Source organism: Centropristis striata, chromosome 13 (assembly GCF_030273125.1).
Source record: "Centropristis striata isolate RG_2023a ecotype Rhode Island chromosome 13, C.striata_1.0, whole genome shotgun sequence".
Taxonomy (NCBI): Eukaryota; Metazoa; Chordata; class Actinopteri; order Perciformes; family Serranidae; genus Centropristis; species Centropristis striata.
Genome location: NC_081529.1, coordinates 27,906,205 through 27,923,996, shown reverse-complemented (window position 1 = coordinate 27,923,996; position 17,792 = coordinate 27,906,205). Strand labels below are relative to the sequence as shown.

Genomic DNA, 17,792 nt, shown 5'->3' with positions numbered 1-17,792 from the left:
CATTTCACGGGCAGTATTGTTTTGCTGCTGCCGTTTCTGACAGAGACGAGGTGAGAGGGGGGGAAGAATTTCAGTGTAGCACAGGCTGCAGAACAGATAATAGCCTCGTCCCAAACGTCCCTACATCAACACGCCGCCAGTGTCACACACATAAACAAACGTATACACACACACTTCTTGGCATTGAAAGTGAATCGGCCATTGGCATCCCAAGGGAGAGAGAGCAAGAATAAATTATCTTGCAGCTCTCTAGTAACAGCTCCCCTCTAATCGAGCACTGGCATCGCTTAGTGTTCCTCTCCCTACGAGAGTAAATATACTCATCTATTACACGAAACAAAATGGTTTCCAGTTACAGCGTGCCAAGAAGGTTGGGATTATTATTTAATAGTAGAGTTAAATGTGAACTGAAAATAAAAAACCTTACATTTTTGATGATGACAAGAGGCGAGAATAAAGGACACTCCCTGACAAATAAAACACAAGAGCAATCCCACTTGCTATAATTACACGGACCAAAAGTGAGGTGTTCAAATGTAGCTACATTAATGTGCCAAAGAGACTGGAGAGATGCTCATCTCATCTAAAGTGATGTAGAACCGACAGGAGACTGACACATAGAGATAGATGCGCAAACACCATCCACCTACTTTCCAAATTTGCATTCATTTCACATCCAACTTGAAATTCGCATCCAATTTTACAGTCAGTTCACGTCCAAGCTGGCACTCAAATTCAGCCACTTGTGCATGCAGCCTGTATACGCGGGTCAGTGTGGTTAAAGCTGACACTTTCTGTCAACACACCCATCACTAACCCCCATTACTCGCTCACTTAGTCTCTTCCATCGTGCCTCACTCATTCATGTGCCCGCACGCGCACACGTGCGCCGACGCCCCCGCGATCTGCACCAACATACACAAACACAGTCATCACCCACTCGTTTGTTCAGCAATTTGTTCATTTGCTCAGGCCGTCACTTGATCACAATATTCTCACCCACTCATTCGACATTCATTCATTGTCACAGCCACTTGTGCCCTCATCTGGTCCCCCGATCTCTGCCACCACTCCTCAGTCACATGCTCGCTCTCACTGTCACTCACTCCTTCTACTTCTCACCCATTGTTTCCAATCACACTTTTTTCCTCTTTCTCTCTCTCTATCTTCTGCTCTCGTTATATCTGTAACACACCAGTCACATCCAGTCTGTTCCTCCCCTTCATTAACCCCCTAGATGACACAGTCCCTCACCTCGCCTCACAGTTCATCCTCCATAACTCTCTCCAGCTAAGACTGCTGTCTCCCTCTCTGTATAGATTGCCTCCACCCATTCCAATAAAAGATTTAAGAGCTCCTTTAAGTGCTAATCAGGTTGTCATCCGTGCAGCCAAAATCAGAGGCTTGATAAATAAAGGCTTGTCTCTGTTGGCTAGCGGCTCACTGTGTTTAAATAGGTGACACCGGAGTGCATTCTGAGCACACCGGATCGATGCCAGAACCCCTGGGGTCCCCTGAAACGGTGAACAGAGACAAAGCTTAGCGCTCGATAATAATGCAGGGATAGGCAGCTTGCTCCCTATTTTCAGAGGAACTCTCCCTGGGCTTGTCCTCCACTCCCCTCACTCTTTTTTTCTCTCTTCCTCTCATCACGACAGGCCTTTTCAACTCGCCAGTTGGCAGAATTGCATAAACATAGAGACTGAAAACCTTTATTTTCGTGCATTACACAGAAGGTTAAGCTGTTGCGCAAAGGGAAGTGCATTAAAAATACCAACAGACACAACAAGCGCTCCTATCTTCAATCCCCAACCAGCACACTCTCTGCTGTCCAATCATCCCATCATGTCCCACTACGGCCAATTTACCGCTATGCCAAATCTCTCCTCTGCAGTCAAACTGTTCGCCATCACTTGAAATAGCATATCACCAGCCATCACAGTCACCCACCGCGCCATATCACCAATACTCCAACCCTCATCCAATATATTCAGCTGCAAGCCCGGTCTGACAGACATGTGCAATCACTGACCCATGCCTAGACAGTACTACAACATGATGCTCCTCATTAACTCTCTTTAGGCCCCTACCTCATCTCACCTTGCATCTACTTACATTCCCTCCCATGAAAGAAGCACTACACCCTGCGATGGCAATATAGGTCCACCTCTCCCTCGGTGGTTCTTTCCCCTCACTTTGATTTTCTGTCCATCAAGGGGGCGTGGATTAGCGGTCTCTTGTTTATCTGCTCGTCAGTTTTATCTATCTATCACTAAGCCATCCGCTGTGCAGCAGCGGCCTCAGCACTGCATTAATCCCCTATCAGCCAGCCAGCCATCCATCACCCTGCTGTCTATCACGTCAGATCCATCATCCGCCCATCTGTCTCACACTGCCCATGCTCTGAGATGATCTCCTCGCAAAGCCCCAGTGGCGACTCACAGAGGGTGGAGGGGACAGAGGGGCAGGAGAAAATTAGAGGCAAATGCAAAAAACAGAAGACAGGGGTGAGGGAGGGAAGATTATAGCCTGCCCTTTCTTCCCTCTCCCTGCATCACGCTGAAAGCACTCTCTTCATGTCACTACATGCTTATTAGCTGTTGTGTTTGTTTCCTTGTAATTTGTTTGTTTTCCTCGCTTGCTAATTCTAGCCAGTGGGAGAAATGCCAGTAGAGGAAGAGATAGCTTCTGGGGACGGGGGTCATAAATCCCATAAAACCCCGATGTAGTGAGAAACCCTGGCCCCTCCTTCCCCGACACGTTGGAGCAAGGAAGGGATATCGCCTAAAGCCTCCAGCTTTAAAACAGCTCAATATCTGGGTTCATCAGGGGTCATTTGTATTTCCATCCATATCTGCTACCATCAGAAGGTGAGTGAGGGGGGCACACCAGCAGGAGAGAAGGTGAGTGTAGGGCAAATGTGAGTACACTTGTAGAGGAAGGGGAGTCCACACAGATGCATGTAAGTGCAGCGTACGGGGGCAAGAGAGAGTAAACAGACACATATTGGGAGAACCAGTGAGCACATAGATATTTAGGTCTGTAAACTGCAAATGATAAGCAAACAGGTATGTATGTCGGCTAAAGCACCGTAATTATTTAGACTAGTTGACAAATAGAGTCTGTGAGGGCAGAATAAATTGTTTGGAGGGTAACAGAAAGAGCACAGAAAAGAGGTTAATGTGGATACTTTCAGACTGTTAGTACAGAGCGTCTTTATGGAGAGAGGAACCTTAATATGCAGTCTAGCAGCTTTGCAGAGACCACAAGTAGTAGATCTGTGGGTACAGTTTGTTTATACACACTGAAACTTGTTTACTGTGAATAACCACCTCAAGGCGATTGTACGATAATGATTCACAGTAACTCGATTTCCGCGGTAGCCGGTGTTTACATGATTTGTCTGATGCAAAGCAGCCGAGCAAAACATCTTTTTAGCACCACAAGGAAAACTAAGAGAGTATGTGTGTATGTTTTATTGTGATGATGAGTTTACAGAACCCTATAACACAGGATCTGTCAATTGCAGATTTAGTTGGAACAAGAAAGCCACTTTGCTGTTGCCCCAAATTTCCCTTTGTTTCCCTTTGTTTTACACTGCTAGCCACACTGCTGTTTGTGCAAAAACATCGCTTTGCACAGAATCAAAAGACCAAAAGAAATCAGAATAGAGGTGTGTACAAGAGTACAGCAAAAGATTGATTTTGGGGTCAACCAAATTGAGTTATCCTTTCTTCAGGTCCAGCTTTAATTCAACTAAGATAATCCAGTTAACATGTTTACATGACAGTTGCAATCATTTGAGTAATGCCTTTATCTGCTTCTAATGAAGTTACTGGCATCCAGGTAACCTCTCTGAGTGTAAAGTAGTTCTGTAGTTTAAAAGAAAAGATGTGATGATGTGTGCGGCATAATACTGAAGGATGATGTTTCTTTGTGTGTCTTTAAAGGCAAGTAAGGAATGTCAGGCATCTACAACATAACACCATAATGAGATACAGTCAATGGGGTTCCTTACAAAATGAAATATTTGCCTGTAGTTTTTCAAGTATCTTCAGTTCTTCTTATTATTAAGTCTATACACTGTAGTGTAATATAATGCACAGCAGAAATGGCAGTAGAACAGAGTGCTGCCCTTTGCATTTATTTGAACTCATATGGTAATTATGACCTGAGCTGCGGTCCATGACATATGATTAAATAAACACACGGTGTAGGAGTTAAAATCCCTGCTGTATTTCATTACAGGCTGCGTTTACCCTCCAGTACTGTAACAGGCTTCCACTACTCGAGGACAAGTAAATGTAGCGTTATGTGCATCAGAGACATGGCTGCACGGAGAGAGACCTTAGAAGGAGTCGGGTTGTTCTCATGAACTTGCAGTTCGTAGGATTTCCTATTAAAAAAGGGATAAAATTAAGTAATTCACTGATATTTCCGCCAGGTCATTTTTTGGGTATAGAGGACAGGCGGTGGTTGGATCAAACAAACCGCGGCTTTCACAAACAGGAGTCAGGTGTCCAGTCTGTGTTCCGCACCGCAAATAACGCCTTGGTAATGAACAATGTAACACATGTTATAATTTAATTTGTCTTTGATTTTGTGGCCCATTTGTGGTCAGTTTGTAAATTCACGAATGGACAAAGGCATTTGTCACTCATGTGTAGTCCTCTTTAGTTAATGCACTTGTTGTGAAGTTAATTTAGAAAATTAATCTGGAGTGTTCTTGTAGTTGATTTAATAAAAACAGAACCCCCCCCCCCTAATTTTTCTAATTCACCTTCATCCCCCACAGCTACAAAATAAAAGAATAATTAAAGTGAAGCATAGCTCAAAAATCAAAGTCTGAGCTGAACCGTGCATTTGGAGAATCATTACACTTCTATATAGAACAGACCTGGGTATTGGGCGGCCCGCAGGGCCACATCCGGCCCGTTGGCTGTCCTTGTCCGACCGCAGTGCTTTTATTTTGAAGGCGGTTTTACGTATATCTGCCTGCATGCATACCCACCTGCAGAGAAACACGTTCCACTAAATACACTGAGTTATCTCGGTACCTTGTCAAAAACACGTATTGCTTTTTGCATAAAGTTAATAAATTACTGGTTTACTGCTCTATGCTCTATATTGGTTTTGTGGTTTGAATGTATGTTTAATAGCATTCCTGGCTGAATGACGGTCCACTCTTTAACTAATATTTATTTAAAATCGTAGCTCCATGAAAATAAAAATAAGACATTCCTTGGTCCACCTTAAGAGCTACAAGGTGGGAAAACAATAACAAACATTAGCATTAGCACTTGAACAAACAAACACTTTTACTATAGTTAAGATAACAAATATAGCCACTAATATATATGACAGAAGAAAATAAACTTTAACAAACCTTGTGTCCTGTCAACCAGCCATTATAGAAGCCTTTTTGATACTTTCTATCAACTTTCTATGAATTTACGACTCACTCGTTATTTTTGTTATTTACCGTTCGTTTTTCATTTTACCGTTCCACCTGTTATTTCCTGTCCGTACCTTTCAAAATAAAAGCACCCGTTTCACACTAGACGGCACCGTTTCAAAATAAAAGCATCACAACATTGTAAAACACCCAGAAAATGTACAAACATGAAAAACAAGCTATATAATACAAAAACACCAATAAGAACCTTGATAAAGGTCATTTAAAGTTGTGTTTAAAATAAATGGAAAAATAATATAGTAATTGGAGTATTTACTACTTTTTACTGCTATATTTGATTTACACCACATTAAGTCTTATCATAACATGTATTCGTATCAGTAGCAGCTCAAAACCAGATAATTTACTGAATTTTATAAAGAGTTTAAATTAATATTGAGCAGAATTTAGTTCAGAGTTTTGGTCCGTGGTATTGGTCATGTGGCCCCTCGGGAAAATTAATTGCCCACCCCTGATATAGAATATAGTATAACGGATGAAAATGTAGATTTATATTGCAAGCCTCAGGAAGTCATCGTTTTCTTTGCTAATGCTCTCTCAAATTCACCCAATTGTTTTTACCCTTGTGCACTTAAATATCCGTGTAGGATTACAGCTAGGAATGCACAATGTCTTGTGAATAGAACTAGCTCCATGAATGTGTTCAGCCAAATGACAGCTGAGATTCTCTTCTGTGTAATACCAACATGTAATCATCGGTGGGCCTCCATTACACATGGAATAGGAGGAGAGAGATGTGTGAAGCTTCTGCTTTTATCCATAATGAGCCTAAACAAACATCTTCAAACAAATGTTCTTCTTCCACATGCAGCCGAATCAGATGAGACAGCTGTCAGAAAGCATCCATATCCATCCTGAGTTAACTCTAATTGGAGAACTACTCTGCCTCCTCTGGCCCTTTTTGACAGATACTGCTCAATCACTACACCGGTGCTGAACACCGCTCCAGCCCTACAATATAAGGCCTGCAATTACAACACACACTGCTGTTACACAACGATACCTCACACACTATAGCACAGTAGTCATACATGTATATAATGTACTTTTGTGTGCGGTGTGTGTTTGTGTGTGCATGCATGTTCACACATGCATTAATGCTGCACGAGTGCTGAGCCCGCATGTGTTGTGTCACTTTAAAACATACAGTAGCAGCGTGATTTTATACGTACAGAGGTAAAAGGTATAGAGTACAGTACAGTACAAGGATGAAACCTGCAGTCCATAACAGATGCAATTACCAGTTCTGCAAATATACAGAGCATGAGGGAGAGACACACATAAACACATACCTACATTATTTCGTACACACTGAATTAATCAGCTCTTAGACAAATAGCTGAATAAATACTGTGGATAACCAGATCAATACTGTACACTCAATTCATCTGAGTTCACAGAGATGTCAAATTCTGCATAGTTCTGTAGCACACTGATTAAACTGGCACCACATTAATTCAGTTAATCAATAAAACCAATCTTTCAAATAAATCAAGTCGCATGGACGGCTTGAGCCAATTGGAGGGCAAGAACACATTATAATTCCCTTGCTACAACTGCATATCTGTGTCATGCAGGCAGCACACTGATTTGCTATGTGGATTCCACAATTTGTGGAATGAAAATGATTAATCCATGAAACAATAACCAGGGTGCCAAGAAGGCACATGGTAATTCTATAATGATCAAAGACTCAATTAAATCCTTTTCCATTCTGTTCCCTAAATGCCTCATGTCTGTGGCTGCTGAGCAAATGTGTGTGTGCATTTGTCTTTGTGTGTGCCTTTAGTGGTCAATTTATGTTTGTGTGTGTGTGTGTGTGTGTGTGTGTGTGTGTGTGTGTGTGTGTGTGTGTGTGTGTGTGCATTTCTTTTTGTGTTGTCTTGAGGGTGTGAGGTAACCAGAGGTTAAGCTGTGGTCTGGCAAGTGTCTCTTGTGGTCAGATGGCGTATGAAGTGTGGTTCATGTTCATACTCTAATAGCACTACAGGATGGGAGCAGTGTGATAGTAATCGCTATTGGATTAAAAGCACATTCATATCCTGACAGACACAACTGTCCACCATGTAGCCTTTGATAGTGCCTATCTCTTTTTATGAACATTTTCCATTTTTTGTCCCGGTTTCAAATGAAAGAGGCATTCAGTTGCTAAAAATTGCTGCCCTGCACTGTAGTTTTTAGAAACAAATGAACAACAAACGTCACATAACCAGGCAAGATTTGCTGAGCATGCACGGTCATTTTTAGCAGCATCTCACTTCACAGCAAGACTGTTATTTCCACACCTGGCTGCTAGATTTTGCGGCTTCACTGGAAAACACAGGGCTCTTTCCCCTTCATGGCATAATGGGACATTACAACCTCAATCTTATCTTTGTAAGGAGAAAATCTGACACCAAAATTCCCTCTCCTGTCTGTGTCTCCAGGGCTCGCCAGCACGGCCCGTCTCCGCAGGGTTAGAGAGAGGCTGAGCTCTGTCTTGAACCACTGGCTTTATTCACCTCATATTCAGTAGTCCCCAAAATTGGACAACCGAGAAAATTGTTCTGCCATCTTGTTTTCTAACTAGTATGAGGAGGTAATATGGGTCATAGACAGTGTGCCTGATAGTGATATTCTAGAGTATATAGACAAAAAATACCTATATGATCTGCCCGTTCTTATCCCCAACTCGTCACATACAGATGCCTAATCAGAACCCGTTGGTGTCACTTTTTAACACACTGGGTAGCTTTGCATTAAACTATGATGCTCCAATATGGTGGAGTTTTAATCCTGGTGTTAACGTTGTAAATTCAAACAAAACTATTGGTTTTAAGCAACTTTGTTAAGCTTAGGAAAAGATCATATCAAAGGTTACCATATTGTAAAAATGTTTTTCATGTCTATTTTGAGTAAAATGCAGGTCTAAGTGCAATATAAATACAATGGAAGTTTCAATATGCCCAATCCATGATTAAATGCACACAGCCCATATTCAGCAACTGTGACTTTAAACTAACAGTCAGGACTTAAGGTTGTGATGTCACAATTATACTATATACAGGAAGAAAGTCCCGCTGCAGTGCCTTGACAGTCATTCTCCATCCTCCAGATGCAAAAAGGACAGATGCGAAAGACCCAGAAGCATCAGAACAGACTGGGCTTTTTTGGCAGGGGACAAGTGCTTTACCAGAGCGTTTCAGAGCGTGAATACAGGGATATTCAGTCAGACTGTATGACAAAAATAATGTGATTTTTGAACATTAACCGCCTGAACCCGAAATGTATGTTTTAGTTAGGTAACTTCCCAAAATACATTGATTATTGTATAAATAAACTCTAAAAACAGGCAAATTGGAAGTTTCAGGGAATCTTTAAACGTATCATAGGTTACAAAAGTTTTTGTGAGAAAAAGTAACCAAAACTAAGCTTAACATTGTGATATTTCAGTCAAAATCCCTTTATTGTACATGTAAACATGTTCTACTAATACAAATATGAACCTGAAAATGAACAAAATATGTCCCCTTTAAGTTGTGAATGTAAGTTAAGTTGTCAGCGTAAATAAGTCAACTTTTGGTTTCATATTGGACACAAACAGCGGTCTCCTGGGTGAAAATAATGTGTTTGTTTGACCCACTCATCTACCCTGACCTCCTCTCCATGCAGTTGTTACACTACGTAACCTGATTCCGGAGCACATTATTTTTTTTCTGGCAGTTGGACTAGTGGAACAAATTGAGAGTTAAAAGAGAGGGAGTATTTGATTTACATTTGTCACATCATCAGACGTCTTCAAATAAATGCCATTGCTTTGTGTGTCCTGGATGTGTAATTTCCCCACAATATTGTATTCACTGCTCTTTCTACTGCCCCCCACTGGCTGAACATTGGAAGTTTTAATAGAAATTTGTTTAATTCCTCTTTAACACCCGTTAGTGGTGTTAATAAACCACTAACCCGATTTCCCTAACCAAATACTGGGGATTTGAACAAGTGTTTGTCTGATCACAAACCTGAATATACCTCAAGGTAAGTCTTATTATACTCTAGCAATTTGCAGCACACCGATTAACTTGGCACAATTACAGCGTGACACACTGCGACTAACGTTGTAAGACCAGTGTTGTTGTGGATTGATTAAAAACGCAGCAAAAAGGTTAATACGCTGTTGCGCTCATTCACTTTTCTGCACGGTGTCAGAGAGGTGAGCCGATGATACCGCATGTGTGGGTAGTATTTTCCTGTGGTTTGTGTCCATATGTGCAGAGGAGCAGAGGGCATGAGGATTGGAGAGAAGCAGCACAGGGCAGTCTCAGGTGAGACACGCATAGTCCCAACATAATTATAATCCTTAATTAATCCACTCCGGATACGCTCTCTCTCTCTCTCTCTCTCTATTCATCTTTCTCTCTCTCTCCTTAAGTTCATTGCTCTGGGTGTTTATGGACTTTTTCCATCATGGTGCACCTCCCCCCTTTCTGTCTCATCTGGCATCTGCCTACTGTATGTATAATGCTCTAGGTGTTTTTGCAGCTGTTTATGAATATACGTGCCCTTTCACACCTCTGTGTAGGAGCTTTATCTCCCTCCCTCTCCCCCTCCTCCCCTACCTCCTCTCTCTTTTTTTTCTACCTGCTTCCCTCCAACTCCCATATTGGCAGGCAGGCAAACAAACAGCTTCTTTTGGCCCCCGTGTTGTTCCTTGGTGTTGCCTCTTCTCACAGCTCACAGCATGGACACACACACATGCACACTGAGGCGCGCAAACACAAACATGCTCACACCAGTCCAACACAAGATACTCCAAGGGGAGTACTGCTGTCACAAATACGAACCCGCCAGAGACGCTCTCTGTGGAATGACTCAGGTGAGTCTCAGGTGAACATCGCTGCTTGTAAGGGCCAGACAGCCAGACACACACACACACACACGGATGGAGATCCTGTTTATAAAGCAGTCTCTCCTGATTTTGCTGCCTGACCGAATGTGTTGATAGCTTAGACGATGTTGAGTAGTTCCTGTATTAGTCATTGAGTGCGAAGGGTCAGTGGCAGAAAGCGAGAAGTGGATCGTGTAAACGGAGGTGTAATGAAGGAACATTGGAGTCCAGTGAAAGCAGATGAAGGGCCTGTACATGGCACTAAGCTGAAGGTAATGAGGACAAAAGTGTCAGTATTGACGCTGGTAGAGTGAGGGCGCCAGGTGTGAGGAGAAACGTCGACTACTCCTGCCATTACCACTCAGCCTCCCGCTCTGCCCGCTCTGGCCGAGCCAATTAGAGGGGCTCATCCTCCACTCCGGTCTACCCCTCCGTCAAGCTATCAGAAAAACATAAGGATTGATTGGACAAGCTATTAGGTCAATTGATCTCTGTTTCCTTTCATCTGTGTGCCCCACCTTTCTCAAATGGACAGATCGGACGTGGAAAGCTACTCCAATTACCTGAGGACAAGGGCTTAACTAAGATGGACCCTCCACCTTTCTCTTGTGTGTGAGGCTCTCTTTCAAACTCTTTCACTCTTCAGCGATTTTACTTTTTCTTTGAATTTAGCACTGAATATGTGTCAAAAGGTATCATAATCCTGCAAGTTGCTCTTCTTTGCTAGCGCCCCTGAACATGTGTTTGCTTCCTGTATCTGTAATGGCATAAATCAGCATTCATGCAGTTTATACATGGTTTGCTAAAGGAGAAGAAAGATCAGAATCCATCTCACAGTGTCAAGAGCACCTTTAAGCACCTTTGGCAGGAGCTGCCAGAGCTGATTTCCTAAAATGCCAAACAACAAGCAGGGCAAGATTATATTGATTCGCGATTATTATTCTCAAGTGCCTTCAAAATTATATCTTGGCAAATGGCCTTGAAAAGCCATTAAATACATGTTAAGAAGTGAAAACTGACAAACACTGAGTGAGCTGATAACTGGTATTTCAAGTTTCTTTTAACAACTTGAATAGAAAATCAAGCAGGCTCAAAAGGGCAATCAAAGACGACCATTACAAACAGCGGTTAGAGTTTGGTCGTCAAAACTGCAGTGACGCATTTGTTATACATCAATTCAGAGTCCCCTTTCCTCTGAGAAATCTGTGAAAAACCAAATGAATTGCTGGTGAGGCTGATTGGTCACATTGATTGAGGATCGCAGAGTCTTTTCACTGCTGTACACCAAGTCGTCTCTCAGTCAATAGACACAGCCCAAATACACCAGGCACTCAATCCAATGTGTTTCTACATGGGCCCATCCAGCTAATTTAACACCCACTCCATTTATGAAAAAGAGTCCTCATCGATTTCTTCTGTTCATGTGCTCTTGTTGCTCCTGCTCATTTTCGCCATGCCGGCGCCTGCATGTGCTCGAGCCTAGCAGCAATTGAATTGAATTAGTGTGTGGTGGGGTTCCTATAAGATTGGCTTCTTATAGCCTACACCTTCAGTTTCTTTAGTTGTAGCAGAGACCACAGAGTTACAGACTACTGTGTGCATGGCTACATTCACAGAGACCTCCACAGCAAAAAGGCCACAAGCTTCAAAATGGACGAACACTGCAAATCGCTTTTGCACCTCGCCACCACAGCAAAGACAATTTCTGCTTGGTCCCCATTATGTTCTTCTCCCCTTCTGCTGTTGCACTCTGCACCCTTCACCCTATTCTATTTTCTCTTGTCCTCGCCTTATCCCTCTCTTTCCAATCCATTATTGCATGTTCATGCTCCCAAAATGTAATCTAGCATTTAAGCGGAAAAACAGCCAACACATTACGAAAAGCCTTAGAAAACATAATAGGGTACTTTTGATTGCAATAATTAGTCCAACAACAGCTGTTTAAAACCATTTCCAGCGTGTTTTGTCGGCAGTGGTTAAACACTGAACCACAATAACTGTCATTATAATCATAATGGCTTTCCTGTCAGGACAAGCCTTATCAGGCTGGTGACAACCACAGAGCTGCTACTGGCAGGTAAACAGTGCTGCCTACGAAGGGAAGCAGTGAGCTAAAGCTACCTCTGGCACTTCAGTCCAATGAATAACTGCCCTTCAGAGACATGGTATGTTGACATAACTGTAAAGGATATTAAAGATTAGAAAACATCCCAGCACTGCCACATACTTTATACCTCCACCCTAATGAGATGGAATAAAGCTCACTGATCACCCACAAACATAAAACTACATTAGACAATTCAAATCTCCAACCCATTGTTATAATAGCATCATCCATTTTGTTGCAAATGTCAGCAAATATGTAATGAATCTGTGGCAAATGCTGTTCCAAAGTTGTTGTGTTAAAGGTCGCAGATTGAAGCCCAGTTACATGATTTTGACTGCAATGTCAAAATGACATTTTGAAAGAAAATAAAAATAAAGGTCAAAAATTGACATTGGGATACAATTCAATCTTGCAAAGGATTGTTCTGAATGGATTATAATTGCACATAATCTTCAGAATTACTATAAATCAATATGGAGCATGAACGTGATTATTCAAAATAAATTCCACTGTACAATGGACCACGAGAAGCCGGGCACCGGGCAGACTAGCTTGGAAGGCTTGTAGTTTTAATCGGATATCATATCTGAGAGCCTTTCATCATCAAAAGGCAACGATGAGATTAAGTTTAACATCAGAATATACTGCCGTGGCAGCGTACAAGTCATCTGCTTTGTACTGGCACTAAAGATTCTCCAATCATTCCCTCCTGGAGATAGAACAAGCTTACAGTGGCATCATGTGTGTACAGTAAGAAACTGTGTGTGTGTGTGTGTGTGTGTGTGTGTGTGTGTGTGTGTAAAGACCACATCAGCAAACATCTGGATATGCATATATGGATATAACAATTTTAACTCAAAAATGGCTTATCTGCCATCACACATATACACAGGCTCGATGTTCTATTCCTGATATACTCCTCCAATTTTTTCTCACAAAACGAACAACGCGTAAAGCCGATGGGAACAAAAAATCCAATAGTTACATATTTTGTGCTGTGTAGTTGGAACTATATGTATGTACAGTAGGTTCATATTCATTCAACGCTTCTTTTGTATCGTGTGCTACAATTTCACTGCACCATGTTTTTCACTGAATGGACATTTTGCATTGCAGTGCATTCAAGTTTTAGAAAATCCAACACTTGAATCTGCTTAAATTAGAGGAATATTGGACTACTTCCACATTTTGTTATCTATAATGGTTTTCCGTATAATATTTTTTTTGTTACATTATTTGCTGAATCAAAACTGATAAGGTAACAATACAGTTTAATCGTAATTGAAGACACTTTTATTCTCAAAATAGAAACTACAATTTAAACGTGGATTTTGTGAATTTTGTGAATTTTTACAGTTTTGGTTTTTAATGTGTTATTAAATAATGTTATTTGTTGCCCCAAAACCCATTTTAACTGCAGAATAAATGTGCTTCTACTAAATCACACACTCATTTTCATTTCACACCATGCTATGCGAGAAAAAAAAGATGTAAGTGTCCTTCACAGGTTAAGGACAAATCTCCATGCGGTGTCAAAATCAACAATCCTTTATTGACATGTAGCATTCAATATGTGTCCCTCACTGTAATTAATAACCATGCCGAGTAAACTGGGACATTGTGAGATGTTCTCTGGATACCAAAAGCTTTCTTTTCAAATCCGCTGTGTTATTCTAACATTATTCTTTGAACCAGCACAGATGCAATACATTTAACCGTCCTGAGGGTGTGAAACATCATAGGTCATTTTTTGAAATTCATAGCAGTGCTGTATCTTTCTGCTTATTTTCTATTAACATAATAATTTAGTCAGCCTTGTCAAAGAGCTATAGGGGGTACATACATATTGCATAAAGTAGAGAGTAGCAAAAATGCAAAGGAAACATGAGAGTCCTCACTAGGGAGGCAGACCAGTGTTATTCATAAAAATAGCATGTGTTTGTATGTGTGTGTGTGAGTGTGTCTGTGTGTGTGTGTGCGTGTGTGTGCGTGTGTGCGTGCTTGAATATACACTCAAACTGTATTTTAAAGCATGAGTCTGTGAATTTCACTCGTGCACATGTGCACGGAACACACGTTTTTTTTAAGCGAAATGCATTTGACACATCAGAATAATTCAGTTCTTCTGTGCAAAGACGTCTAGTGTATTCTATATACACTATTTCCTTCATAACTCGTACCTTCAACACAGTAATATGGTCATCGAATCCTGACCGCAGTATTGCAGAGCCTCCCAAAACGCTGAAGTCAAACAGAAATAAATCTAATTATGATTAGTGACTTACTAAAAGTCTGACGATCATTAATGCCATGCTAATGTATGATTATTATTCACCCATTGAAAGCCGAGAATAATTTTTCTGATGGTGATGTGACACACAGACAAGGGGGAAATAAATCCTTCTGTCTTCCCGGGGAGAGTGTTTGGCAGTAAACCAATTCCAAGTCTGGCTTCTTGAATGCCCAGATAACGCAATCAGACAGTTGCAATATTGCTGTTTTACCACCTGAAGAATTTGAATTTCATTCAGCCCCTTCAGAATAGTAGACATGCCAATTTTTCCCCAAGAATTGGCAGGACAAACACAATGCACCCCGGTGAAATGAGGAAAAGGCTTACCAGCAGAAAATAACTGTTTTCAGGTTCTTTCTTGTCTGCCTCCTCAGGTTCAATTTTATCATAATAACACTCAAAGAAAAAAAGGTTTAATTTCTTCCATCATAATGTAGTCTGTTGATGCCTTTTTATTAGATGTTGTATTATTAAATTGGGAATTATTTCAGAATAGTAACAATATAAGTGTGTCTCAGTTTTCATCACATGAACCCCGAAACATTACAGGGTCACATTTGATCAAATTTGAATATATGTGAGGATTGTTCCTGCTGTTGTTTTATGGTCCAGTGAGGTGATACATCAGGGTGGCCATTCCTTTTCATTCTCTAATTGGGATTTCAGATACATTAGTCAAATCAAACCGCATCTCATTTTGTTGGGGGGACCCTGAAACATTCCTCAATGACTCCTGGGGCTCCTCTGACCTCTCTGAGAGCAGCTGGGCTATAGGTAATGATTTGATGAGGTACAGGATTAATGGTGTAGTCTGGGACTACATGGGGGATTGGGCAGAGGAGTTCACTTTGAGGCTGTACACTTTGCTCTGATGCATTTATCCCTCTAATAGGCAATGAAGTACCTCATTTCTTTTCGTCTTGGAAGGAACTTGTGCTCAATTTTTTTTTAAATAAGAGCCGAAGAGGACATCTCTTTTTCTTACCTACTTTTTGTTTTATGAACAAATCGTCCAGAATAATATTCCTTCATCATTTACTACATTGTTGGGTATTTATCAACCTCACAACAAGCCTGTGTCAGTTACCTATATTTGCCGAACTAAACATTTCTTCCGCCACTTTGCTTTTGTGGGACAAGAAATCAGAATTCCCCCTGCTCCCAGACTGTATGTATAAATCAAAATTGCTTAAATCTTTTAGCGTGCAGGCCACGGTGCGATGCACAGGCCCACGAGCAGGAGTCCTCCTCTCAGATCAGACTAATTTAGAGAATCTAGCACGCATTTTAAATATGAAGCGACGGCCGTTGACGCACCGTAAACACGAACTCCGTATCTGTCAAAGCATAAAATATTAATAAATAAATCGGCTTACACGGCTGAACACCTCACGCAGCCCGATATGGAAGCCTGGGTGGTGCACATTACATGCGATTATTGTCGCACTGGTATCACATGTATTAAGAACATATAACATGAAAAGTCTTCCTACCTTGATTCCTCCAATCTCCTTCTCCTTGATTGCTCAGTGTGTCTCATTCATTCTCGCTTCCCTCCTCACTTGCCTCCTTCTCCTTCTCTCCCCCTCTGGTTATCACTCGTTTTCTCCTCTCTGGTCCCGTCTTCGTGCGGATGCATAAGAATTAAAAATTAATAGCCTGCTACCTTAAAGACAAACCGACGAAAAAAAGGAGAGAGGGGGGAACAATCCACCTGACTAAAAAATATGATAAAGGTAGAAGAGAGGGGGGGGGAATCCTCACGGACAGAGAAGATTCTCACGAAAATGAGCCCGTGTGGGCATCAAAATAAATAACAGCGACGACATCATTGTCCTGCTCAACAACAGCAGTAACATGCGAGTTACTGCAACGTTAACGGAAATGTCAAACTGAGGTGGAATAACACAAGTTGTAATCGTGTTGTCCGTCCGTCGCTGGTTAGATGGTGAGCAAATGTGCCACCGTCGCAAAACGTCTGCGTAAGAGAAATCTTGGATGTCTGGTGGGTATCTGTTCACAGGACGCTTCCTCTTTCAAAACTGTAGACTCTTCGCTTCATGTGCTGTAGTCTCGGGGGGAAAAAACGCTCTACGGTTTTAAATCACCCGTTGGAATTCGGACAGTCTGCACAGGCCATCTGCGGTTATCTTGTGCGTCCTGACGCACCGAGCGGATCACTCGTCTATAGTTTCCCTCTTCGTCGGCAGGCAGCGCACACTCTCATCAGGACCATTCACACGGAATTTTCAACCACTGCAGTTCTGCATCAGGCCTATTACAACCTAGCGCATTCATCATTGCCTTTCACATACAGTTCGGTGGCCTAAACACAGTTTCAAGACAGTTTTTATAACCAACCCAGACATAAAGTAGGAAAAATGTCCCACTTCTGCCCGCCCACTAGTTAAATTGCTTCCTCTGTATTTTCTCTCTCTCTCTCTCTCTCTTTTAAGTTTCCTAACTCACGTGGCTTCCCAAGGTGGGGTTCAGGAACTTCCAGACGTACATTAAATGGTCATCTGTGGAAGTCCTGTAAAATCAGGGTTTAAATCCACTTGTATAATTTACCAGAAGCCCCTGTAAGAGAAAAAAAAACCCTGAATACTTGATTCACAGGTTAACTGCTCCCACTGTTATCTCCTAACTCACTGTGACACTCTATTAATTCCCTATAAGTGATTTCTAACAACCTAACTCTTCTCAGATCTGGTTTCTTTATATATATATTTTATTATTAAACTAAGCCTCTGCTCTAAATCAACTATCTCTGCCTCTACTGCATTAACTTTAAAGAGGTGCCTTAACAGAAAAAGAAAGATTTTTTTTTTTTTTAATCTTCAACTTCATGGAGAAGCTGGCAACATTTCACAGGGTAAAGCTGAGACTTCAGTAATGCTGAGTGTATTTAAGGTAGCATTTTAAGTGAATGATAAAGATTTAGGTTACTTAAAGGGGAGACACGGAAGGAGAATAGGGTGAGAAATGAAATTAACTTAGCACTGAACTTCCCCAGTTGCATCCTTACAATAAGAAAATTGTTTTTATATTG

At 41.4% G+C, this 17,792-nt stretch overlaps 1 protein-coding gene across 1 annotated transcript in view; it reads right to left on the bottom strand.

The window, feature by feature from the left end:
• The window catches only part of adgrl1a (adhesion G protein-coupled receptor L1a), a 105,021-nt gene extending 87,996 nt beyond the window's left edge, over positions 1 to 17,025 (bottom strand). Inside the window, exon 1 of the mRNA XM_059347640.1 lies at positions 16,234 to 17,025. The gene's annotated coding sequence lies outside the window, so the exon portion shown is untranslated. The remainder of the gene's footprint in view (positions 1 to 16,233) is intronic.
• Between the last annotated feature and the right edge of the window lie 767 nt (positions 17,026 to 17,792).